The sequence below is a fragment of the Dermochelys coriacea genome, chromosome 14 (assembly GCF_009764565.3).
Source record: "Dermochelys coriacea isolate rDerCor1 chromosome 14, rDerCor1.pri.v4, whole genome shotgun sequence".
Lineage (NCBI taxonomy): Eukaryota > Metazoa > Chordata > Testudines > Dermochelyidae > Dermochelys > Dermochelys coriacea.
This window is the reverse complement of record NC_050081.1, coordinates 28102168-28114231: the sequence shown is the minus strand read 5'-3', so window position 1 is coordinate 28114231 and position 12064 is coordinate 28102168. Positions and strand designations below refer to the sequence as shown.

General features: G+C 46.0%; 1 protein-coding gene across 1 annotated transcript in view; it reads left to right on the top strand.

The window, feature by feature from the left end:
- Window positions 1–12064, top strand: part of LOC119842761 (zinc finger protein 436-like) — a 380355-nt gene that overhangs the window by 302611 nt on the left and 65680 nt on the right. The window lies entirely within an intron of this gene.

Here is a 12064-nt window from a genome sequence, read left to right as displayed (position 1 = left end):
ATTGTCAATCCATAGAGAGCATTGAATGATCAAGGTAGAGAAGCTAATCTCATTGCCTCAGGGATTGTGCAGCCTGTTTGCCACTGTCCTCTGTGAGCCAGGAGGACTCTCGGGATCCTGGGTCAGACAGTGTCACTGAGATAAGGGGAGAATAGCCCTCTGGAAATGAAAAAATGGGCTCCTCTAGCCACAGTCATCCTAGCCCCTATGACCAGAGGATTCCCATCTACCCAGAATTCTGGCTCATCTCTATGCCCCTGGAGGAACCCTGTCTACCCAGCCACCTATAGCTCATCTCTGTGGCCCCGGGAAGCATCTCCACAGCCCAATCCATGCACCACCAGGGATTGGGGGAGATGGTGAAGAACTCCTGGAATGGCAGGAGGAGCAGAGGGGCCCTGAGGGGACTATATGGGGGCTGGGCAGAAGGTAGAATTAACAGCTGGGCTGGGCTGGAGAACAGGCAGATGTGGGGTGACAGGGACTTAATTAATTAGGATTTGGGGTTTTGGAGAGAAGCTGGAGGCTCCATACTAGCCAGGAGCCTGGGAAAGGGAGACCCAGGGACTGGGTATTGGGGTCTCCAGGGCACAAGGGAAGTGATGCTGCTGTGGGAATGAGTTCGGTGGGAGGGGGATATGTCATCGGGATGAAGGTGAAGTGGCTATGCAGAATGGAGAGTCAGGTATGGGGCAGGTCTAACCAGAAGGGAGAGAAGAAATGAAATGGGAAATGGTGAATATAAAGTAAAACAAGAGTAACGAAAGAAGCCTGGGGAAAGTGGGGGTAAGCTGAAATAAAAAGAGTGAAAGCATAACAATCCTAAGAAGGGGAAAGCTCATTGGGCATTCAGAGGGGAGGGGATAAATTCTGTGGCGAAAACTGGGAACCTGAGTTGAAATGATCTGTGACATAGATTAGAGAAGAATTAGGGACACTCGGAGAACTAAACAGATGGAAAATGAGTGCTAGAGAAAATATGTAAAACTGGATGAAATGAAAGAAAAAGGAGAAGGAAAGAGAACATAAGAGGGAGATCTATAAAATGTTTCTGAAAGTGAGTCTGTAACATTAATTCAAATCCCATAGTTAATGGACAGTATTTCCAGTTTGGTAACTTTTCAGAACACTTCAAATTTCCAGATGTTTTTACCATGTGTTCTGGTTATGAAAGTTCCCTCTCCAATCCTTTTAAGCCTGACATTTACTTAAGGTAAATGAAACACAAAACATTTTTCTTGTCTATTTCCCTTTAATTTCCTAGCTGTGATTTTTTTGAAGGCAAACATGGGAATTTTTTCCCCCTAAATTAGTTGTCAACCCAGCACCAGTGAAGATAAATATGTATATCACTATGATGATAGCCTGGACCTTATTCTAATATGTTACTATCCAGCCTGCATTCTGTGTCCTGCACTTTATATAAACATGTACATCAGGAATTGTTCAGCTGTGCTCTGGAGAGAGCTGGTTGGGTCATTTTACTTCTCAACTTCCACACCTACCAGTGTGTGATGCCAGCAATCAAAATGTAACTGATGTTTGCAGTCTGGCAAACCTGAATTTTATGGCGCATTGCCCCACAGTCAACATATTATAATAGTTTTAACTATCGTGATTTAAACATTCTTAAAAAAAGAAAATTAAAATACACATCAAATCCCCACTCCCATAGCAACAGGTTTTGGAGCATGGCTTCCTAAGTCCCAGCATACATCCCCACCATGTGAACTAAAGGAGGAATTGTGATTATTTTTGAGTCCAGTCAGTGGAGGAGGGCTTGACACCACACCTGCCAGTAGGTACACAAATGCTTACTAGACATATTAGAATATTAGGGATCAGAGCTCCAGGTTTCTCTTCCTGACTCCATTGTGCAGTGGTGAGTAATAATAAGTTACCAAATCGTATCTATTTTATGCATTCATTCTAAAATGCAGTAGAAGTGAATGGCAAGCATAGACACTTCCTACATCGATAGAAGGGGTTTCTCTGTTAATGTAGTTAATCCACCTCTGCAAAACACAGTAGTTAGGCTGACAAATTCTTCTATTGACCTAGTTGCACCTACATCAGGGGTTAGATCGACCTACTTCATTACACAGGATGTGAAATATTTCATAGCTCTGACCAATTGTGACATTATATGATTAAAATATGACCATTGTTGCTAACACTGTTATACAATTGCAACAAATCTTATGGAAAGTATGTCATGTAAACTGTCAATGGAAAAGTTATGATTTGCTGATTATGATTATCCTGTTTGTATGTGTATATCATTTTTTTAATCTGAAGTTATTAATATTGACTATGTACCTGCATTTCAAAAGTGTTTGCTGCTGTAGTAACACCCACAAGGTAGTTTGCATCCAGGCTATCCAGCACATTATGAATGAACTATTCAAATTGACTGCCTATTAACAAACAAAATGGGCCATGGAAGATGCTTATCCCCACCTGATGGACCTTCCTGAAGATGTTTTAACCAGAATATGGGTAATGGCTCTGCTATGACTCATCGAAGCATGCAAGGTCATGTGACTAGGTGATGTGATGCTGAACTCCATCTTATGTGTGTACTTTTCCACTGTGTGCGCTAAGAGTAGACCTGCCAAATGGCAGAAGCTATAAAAGGCCCTGGAAACATCTCCATTTTGCCTCTTTCCTGCTCTGATCTCTGGACTATGGACTTATACTAATGGGAGCATTCTCAAAGGACTGAGGACCTTCCAATCTTTTGGAAACAACCATAGACTTAACAAGCCAGCTGTTTATGCCATCACTGCTTCAAACCTGATCCCAAAACTTTGCAATTATTAATTCCTTTAAACAATTTTAATTCTCACTGTTTTTTCTTTTTATAAATAAACCTTTAGATATTAGATACTAAAGGACTGGCAACAGTGTGATCATTGGGTAAGATCTGAGTTATATATTGATCTGGGTATATGGCTGGTCCTTTGGGATTCGAAGAACCCTTTGGTTGATGAAATTGGTTTTAAATAACCACTAATCATTAAGTCTAATGTCTGGGTGTTGAAACAAGGACTGGAGTACTTAAGGAGGCTGCATTTCTGACTTCTTGTTAGCCAATGTGGTGAGACAGAAGTTTACTTTTGTTGCTGGTTTTGTATATCTTATGGAAGAATAACCACTAGTTTTGGAGCATCTGCCCTATTTCTCAGCAGTTTGTCCTGAATCTGGTATTCAGTTACGATGTACAGTCACATTCGGCATAGTTTCAGCAGAATCAGGTCAATTAAGCTTTGGAGCAGAACTCAATGCTATTCAAAAATTGAATATTGAAAGTTTTGGTGGTTAAAGAGTCATTACAATGAATGAGCAATGACCATATGAGGGTTTTCACAGAAAAACCCTAGAAGATTTGTGCTCACAAAAGGGGTTATCCTCTAAGAAGAACTATTTCCCTGCCATCACAACCATCCGGCTTTGCTTGAGCCTCCTTGGACACATGGCTTTGTGCACTTTATGTAGTGCAACACACAAAATTGAGGCTCAGACCTCTCCAAGCCTCCCAGGCACCACTTGAACAGGGCAATCACAGTGCCACCCCCCATCCTCCACTCCTGGCCATGGAGGTTAGATCACCGGACAGTCTACGAAGGAATTCCCTTCACAAGACGCCAACCATCTTCTTACCTGGTCTTTGATGCCTCAACTTCAGGCCGGGGAGCCCACCTAGGACACCTTGGGACTCAAGGCCTGTGGTCCAGGAAGGAGCTTTCCATATCAACATCAACGAGCTCAGGGCAGTCCAGCTCAATTGCAAAGCATTCTTGCCCCACATTATGAACTCAACAGTATCACTTCTCATGAACAATATGTCAGCCATGTATTACATCAACAAGCAGGGCAGGGCCCGTTCTTCCCCTCTATGTCAAAAGAGAGTTTGTCTATGGGAATTCTGTATCGCCGACTTGATCAAGCTTGAATCCTCATATCTGCCAGGGGTTTAAAACCATCTTGCAGATCACCTCAGCAGGTCCTTCTCTGAGGTGACTGTGTTACTGTGGTTACTGTGCCCAGATGTTGCAATGGATATCTTCTGTAAGTGGGGGTTTCCCCATATACACCTGTTTGCCACCCACACCAACAGGAAGTGCCAGCGGTTCTGCTTTATGAGAGGTCGCAGTCCCATGTCCATCACAGATGCCTTTGTTGCTGTGGTCGTCTCACCTACTCTATACCTTTCCACCCATCCCACTGATCCACCAGGTGCTGACAAAGATCAAGTAGGACTCAGCTCAGTGTGACCCAGACAACAGTGGTATACCACGCTTCTCCATCTTTCCTGGGAGACCTCAGTAAGGCTTCCGCTTCATCCAGACTTAATCTCGCAAGACCATGGACATTTGCCCCATCCAAACCTCAGCTCATTGCACCTGAAGGCCTGGAATTTTCATGACTAAATCCCAATGAACAGGCTTGTTTGGAGCAGGAACATCCTAGACTACTTTCTATCCCTGAAAGAGCAGGGCCTGGCCCTCCCCTCAATTGAGGTCCACCTAGTAGCCATCTCTGTGTTCCATCCAAAAGTTAACAAGTCAGTTTTCTTCCACGAGATGTGTAACACTCTACACCCCGGGGAAGCGTCCTGTAGCCCCCATATTGATCATGTGTATATAATTATGATATTGCACATAAAGCATACCTTCTAATGTATCATAGTAAAAGTTATGATCTGTGAAAACCACTGTCCATCTAAATATTTATATCATTAATGCATATGAAGTTATGAGAATTGCATTGAATGACTGTCACTAAAATATGCTATGGGCTTGGGAAGTGCCCAGATCCTATCTCCCCAAAAACATTCAATCTAGCCAGGTGTGGGGCTTCACATGTGGTGGTACTGAGTGGTAACAGCACCTGGAGGGGTTTGGTGCTTGCCACCAGTAAGGAATTGTGAGAGACAGCCCAGAATAGTGAGAAAAGGATGGTACAGTGGTCCCACAGTCCCAGGTTCCCTGCCACAAGATGATCATCCATTTCCTCAAAGATCTAGAGAGGGTATTCCCACAGGTCAGGGAGCCAATATCACCATGGGATCTGAACCTGGTTCTCTCCAGATTGACAGGCCCATCCTTCAAGCCACCAGCGACGTGCTCGCTGCTGCATCTGTCATGGCAATTATGTAGGCCAGGAGCGTATCAGAGATGCGAGCCCTCACAGTGGAGCCCCCGTACACAATCTTCTTTAAGAACAAGGTATAACTGAGGCCTCACCCAAGGTTTCTACCAAAGGTGGTGTATCAGTTCCACTGCAACTAACCTATTTTTATGCCTGCCTTTATCCAAAGCCTCATGCAAATAGGGAGGAACAATGCCTGCACTCCTTGGATGTTAGATAGGCTCTGCCATTTTATAGTCACCTCAGCTTTTCACAGGGATAGCTGAAAGAATTAAAGGGCTCCCCATCTCTGCCCAAAGGATTTTGTCTTGCATTAAATCATGTATCTGAACTTGCTATGACCTTGTGGGTGTTCCCCCTCCAATAAGCTGACTGCTCATTCCACGAGGTATAAGGTGATGGTATAAGGGGCTTGAAATGAACATGTGCAACATATCTCTAAGAACAACAGTTACATAAAAGTCATCCTTTCTTCTTCATTGCTTATACATGTCAATTCCATATTAGGTGACTCATAAGCAGTTGCATCGGAGGTGGGCTCAGAATTCAAGGCCAAACTGATGGCAGTACCACTCAGCCAAAGTCTGCATTGTCTTTGGCCTGCTGGGTGATGGCATAGTGCAATAGAATGTTTGTTTGTATTGAAGACCAGGTTGCCACCTTACAGATATCCTGGATGGGAACCTATGCTAGAAAGACCCCCGAAGAGGCCCGCGACCTCGTGGAATGACTAGTCAGATTTGGCGAAGAGGGAACACCCACGATATCATAACAAGTTCAGATACATGATGTCATTGCATTCAAGAAGAAAGCAGTGTGCATCCTACTCATTTAACCTATGTGGTGTCGCTGTTGCAGAGTCATGCACTGATGCAATTACATTTTTTGGATTTGTCCAAAAACTGTATGCGTTTTTCTCAGCATTGACTTATTGCTGGAGCCTCTTGCAAGATTCTCTGATTGAGGAGACAGTTTATCATGCAACTACAAAAGCTACAAATCTGTGCTTCAGGATCTTGATGTAGACACTCTGCAGAAGAGCGACACACAAGCAGAGACAAACTCATTAGTTGAAAATATAGATTGGTTGGAGACTGCATTTATGACAACATTTTGGCTGTAGCTCACGAAAGCTTATGCTCTAATAAATTTGTTAGTCTCTAAGGTGCCACAAGTACTCCTTTTCTTTTTGTGAATACAGACTAACACGGCTGCTACTCTGAAACCTGTCATTTTGGAGTAGTATCCTTACAAGAATAAACAAGACAACTTCTGCAGTCTGAAACAATGGATTTAAGCACAGCTCTGACACTGCTGAAATCACTGAGTTTGTGGCAGCCCAACAGAAAATATTTGAGGAATGCCATGAATCTGCGATGTCTTTAAGTTCAACTAACTTTCAGTTAAAGCGGCAACATCATCCAAAGTATATGGCTGACGATAGTGAAGAACCTGCTGTTGTGCAGACTGGTGAAGAGAAGTTCAAAGTTGAGTCATTCTACGCTATAGTTGACTCACTTGTCAGCTATCTCAACAGAAGAATTCAGGCATATTCAGAAATAAACTACCATTTCTGTTTTTTAACAGGTGACCTTGACAGTACTGCTGTTAAAGAGTCTCTCAGATGTTTAATTGAATTTTATTCAGATGACTTAATGAAGAGATCTTTGAAGAATGGGTATAGTGGTTCTCACTTGTAAAGCAGCTTGCCTTCAAGCTGTTATCACAAGCTCAGCCTCCACCACTGCAAAGGCTGACCATAATGAACATGCATAATTTGCAAATAGCCTTTCCAAATGTCTTTCTTGTGCTACGCATTTACCTGACACTACCAGACTCAAACTGCAATGGTGAAAGGTCTTTTTAACATTTAAAAAGGATAAAAAAGTGCTTTACGTGCCACAATAGTTCAAGAAAGACTTAACAGTCTTACGCTGTTATCTATTTAATCTGAGATGGTAAACTGTGTAGCCTTCTCCAGTTTAATTGAAACATTTGCTGCAGCAAAGGTATGCCAAAGAATCTGAAAACATTTCCCATCTCTGTAAATAGAACATTAGCTACATGCAGTGGTTTGGTTGAATAAGTTATTCAGGTTAATACTTGCTAAGGTGACCCTATTTCCCTATGCTGAATATGGGACACCTGGTAAAATTACTCGTATTCAAGCGAGTTCAATGGCAATCAATCGGAACTATGCAGTACAAACATTCAAATTAACATCAAGTTGACTGAGCCCCTGTTAAAAAGAAATAATGCTAGTTGGATTCTTTTTATTTACCTTCTTATTTTTAAGGCTTTAGGGTTCATACAGGGAGAGGTAACACACACACTCTTATACACCTCTCTCAGACGTTGGGGCGGGGTGACCGACCGACCGACCTGATCCTCCCTGCCCAGCGCTCTCTGCTACCCCTGTGGCTGGCTGTGACCCTGGGATGGACCCACCTCTCCTCATACCTGGTGCCGCATCTTCTTGAGACCACATGTGGTGGGGCACGCAGGGTTACATGCCCTCCCCCCAGATTTCTGCCAGGGTTCACACCAGAATGTGGATGGGAGCTGCTTCCAGCTGCAGGGGGGAGGGAAGGATGACCTGCCCCATGTCTTTGCAGAGCTAATCTCTCCCCCTCCACCGCCGCTCCCCTGTACTGAAAGCAGCTTGTCCCTTCCTGTCCATACAGTGTTGAAAGGCAGCTAACACCTCTAGGCTGGCCACCGACATAACCCAGCCGCCTCCTGTCCCTAGGCTAAAGCGCAGGCAGGAAGGGCTTAAGCCCTAAGGATGCATTGTGCACCAGGGCCCAGAGAACCTGACTGCAAGGGCTTCAGCACACCTGGCCAGAGAGGTGGCTCAGCAGAGGAGGGTGCCTAGGGCATGGAGAAGCCCTGTGTTCCCTGGGGGTAGGACCCAGGGCTGGTTGGGGGCCAGGTGAAGAGGGTGATAAGCTCTAGCCCCGGGGTCAACTGTGGATCCTGCAGGGTCGGGGCATGAACAGGATGAAAATCACTTCCCCTCCTACTCCAGAGCTTAGCTGAGAGGTGGAGATGCTTCCCTGTGCCAATGCTGTGCGGAGCTTTGGTGCATGCAAGGCTCGGCTCCTCCTGGCCAGCGCCCCAGGTTGGAGGGTCTTGGGGTTTCTTGGGGCACTGGCCCATCCAGAGGCTGTGGGGGAAGGGATGAGCCTTCTGGCTAGGCTGTTGGTGAGCTGAGCACTCCAACCAGGGGCTGGTTCTCCATACAGTGCTGGGAGTGGGACATGCCCCGCCGGGGGGATATGGAGGAGCTGCGGGGATGAACAGGCAAAACAAGGAGAGGACAGCAAAAGAGGGAGCATAGAATCATAGAATATCAGGGTTGGAAGGACCTCAGGAGGTCATCTAGTCCATCCCCTTGCTCAAAACAGGACCAATCCCCAACTAAATCATCCCAGCCAGGGCTTTGTCAAGCCTGACCTTCAAAACCTCAAAGGAAGGAGATTCCACCACCTCCCTAGGTAACCCATTCCAGTGCTTCACCATCCTCCTAGTGAAAAAGTTTTTCCTAATATTCAACCTAAACCTCCCCCACTGCAACTTGAGACCATTACTCCTCGTTCTGTCATCTGCTACCATTGAGAACAGTCTAGATCCATCCTCTTTGGAACCCCCTTTCAGGTAGTTGAAAGCAGCTATCAAATCCCCCCTCATTTTTTTCCACAGACTAAACAATCCCAGTTCCCTCAGCCTCTCCTCATAAGTCATGTGTTCCAGGCCCCTAATCATTTTCCGACGAATGCTTTCCAATTTTTCCACATCCTTCTTGTAGTGTGGGGCCCAAAACTGGACGCAGTACTCCAGATGAGGCCTCACCAATGTCAAAGAGAGGGAAATGATCACGTCCCTCGATCTGCTGGCAATGCCCCTACTTATACATCCCACAATGCCATTGGCCTTCTTGGCAACAAGGGTACACTGTTGACTCATATCCAGCTTCTCCTCCACTGTAACCCCTACGTCCTTTTCTGCAGAACTGCTGCCTAGCCACTCGGTCCCTAGTCTGTAGCAGTGCATGGGATTCTTCCGTCCTAAGTGCAGGACTCTGCACTTGTCCCTGTTGAACCCCATCAGATTTCTTTTGGCCCAATCCTCCAATTTGTCTAGGTCCCTCTGTATCCTATCCCTACCCTCCAGCACATCTACCTCTCCTCCCCGTTTAGTGTCATCTGCAAACTTGCTGAGGTTGAAGTCCACATCATCCTCCAGATCATTAGTGAAGGTATTGAACAAAACTGGCCCCAGGACCGACCCTTGGGGCACTCTGCTTGATACCGGCTGCCAACTAGACATGGAGCCATTGATCACTACCCGTTGAGCCTGATGATCTAGCCAGCTTTCTATCCACCTTATAGTCCATTCATCCAGCCCATACTTCTTTAACTTGCTGGCAAGAATACTGTGGGAGACCGTGTCAAAAGCTTTGCTAAAGTCAAGGAACAACATGTCCACTGCTTTCCCCTCATCCACAGAGTCAGTTATCTTGTCATAGAAGGCAATTAGATTAGTCAAGCATGACTTGCCCTTGGTGAATCCATGCTGACTGTTCCTGGTCACTTTCCTCTCCTCTAAGTGCTTCAAAATTGATTCCTTGAGGACCTGCTCCATGATTTTTCCAGGGACTGAGGTGAGGTTGACTGGCCTGTAGTTCCCTGAATCCTCCTTCTTCCCTTTTTTTAAAAAAGATGGGCACTACATTAGCCTTTTTCCAGTCATCCGGGACTTCCCCCGATCACCATGAGTGTTCAAAGATAATGGCCAATGGCTCTGCAATCACATCCGCCAACTCCTTTAGCACTCTCAGATGCAGCGTATCTGGCCCCATGGACTTGTGCTCGTCCAGCTTTTCTAAATAGTCCCAGACCATTTCTTTCTCCACAGAGGGCTGGTCATCTCCTCCCCATGCTGTGCTGCCCAGTGCAGTAGTCTGGGAGGTGACCTTGTTTATGAAGACAGAGTCAAAAAAAGCATTGAGTACATTAGCTTTTTTCACATCCCCTGTCACTAGGTTGCCTCCCTAGTGTATGTAAAGGGCCAATGGATGGACAGCAGAGGCGATGTGTAACTGGCCACTGCCTGGCACCTGTTCACACTCACCAGCCACCACAACTCGCAGTGTGCAGACAGTGCTGGCTGAAAACGGGACAAGGATGGGGCCCTGCTGACTGAGAGCTGGCACACAGCGGGGGCTGTGCTGATGGACCAGCACGGGGAGTGGCCAGCCCCACATGCTGCAGCTTTGCCCCGCCACCAGCCTTGCACACCCAGCCCCATTGTCAACCTCTGTCTCCCCCCCCACACACACACACTCACCGCTGGTGGGTGGGTGGCTCGCGAGCAGGGATACCAGCAGCAGCAGGACCCACCAGTACTGATGGGGAGGGAGACAGAAAATACAGGACAATTTACCCGTTTTAAGAAAAGGTTAGGACACCTACAGAAGGGCTGAAATATGGGACTGTCCCTTTAAAAATGGGACATCTGGTCACCCTAATACTTGCTATGTAATATACAAATTACTTATCTGAAGCAAGACCAGTATGAATACTGATGCTTAAATAAAATGTATTAAAGTTTTTCATATTTTTATTTTTAAAATGTTTTAAATGGTTTTAAATCCACCCCACTTTCAAACAAAAATTTAATTCAAGCCCTGGTAGTTCATATGAGAAATGTGAAGAGTGAAATAGTGTGAAGATTCCCTTTTAGTGGAGTAGCGCATGACCAGCCAGTGTTTTGGCCAGCTTTGGCTTTTGTTAGCTGTTTTTACCCACTGCATTTTATTTTGTATTTTTTACGTAGGAACATAAGAATGGCCATACTGGGTCAGACCAATGGTCCATCTAGCCCAGTATCCTGTCTTCCAACAGTGGCCACTGCCAGGTGCCCCAGAGGGAATGAAAGATGATCATCAAATGATTCATCCCCTATTGCCCATTCCCAGTTTCTGAAAAACAGAGGCTGGGGACACCATCCCCAGCCTCTTTTATGATTTATTGTGTGTACACCTGTGTGTATTCTTTTTGCCATAGGACTACCATTGTTGGTACCATAGTGGCAGCCACCTCCATCTGCAACCTAAACTTGTAAATATTGTTAATAAAACCTGTGCAGACGTGTGCTGTGTCAAAGACAATTTGTGTGTCAATCTCCTGTCTTTTACAATCGTTCCTCATGGAGGCCCACAAATGTGTTTGGTGCCAGGCCCACAAAAAGTTAATCTGGCCCTGACCAGCTGCTCTGCAGGGAAGTCTGGGCCCCTCTTCACTGAGCCCTGGGGCTGAACAGCCTTTCACAAGGCTCACCTGCCTCTCCAGTGGCCCAAACACCTGTCTCTGTGCAGCCCTGGGGTCCCTGGCCCTTCACACACCCCAGGCCATGTTTCCCACACTGAATTACCCTATGACCCCCAGTGACTGAAGGTTTGTCCCCTCCCTGCACTGGGCTCTGGGCACATCTGACACATTCTCACATGCAGGAATTCAGGTGCCAGCTGCTGATACTTCTCCTCCAGCTCCGTGATCAGGGTGCTGAGTCGGGAAATCTCCTTGCACAGCGGGTGGTAGTTTCCTCCTTCCTCCTCCAGCTCTTCCAGCAGAAGGCGCTCTTGTTGAGCCCGGAACTGGTGCAGCCGCTTGCACGTGGACATCACCAACTGCCTCTTCACTTCCGTCTGCCTCTGGTGTGCACAGAGAGACACGGCGTGGGACATGGGAGACCGTGGGGTGTGACACATATTGCAACCACATGCAGTATCTTTGGGTTCCATATTGCATTGAAAGCATGAAAACTCAAAAAGCCATTATCCTGGGATGGACCAGATTTTAGCAGCCCTAGAATATTCATAGCCCTTCGAACCGACAGAGGAGATATG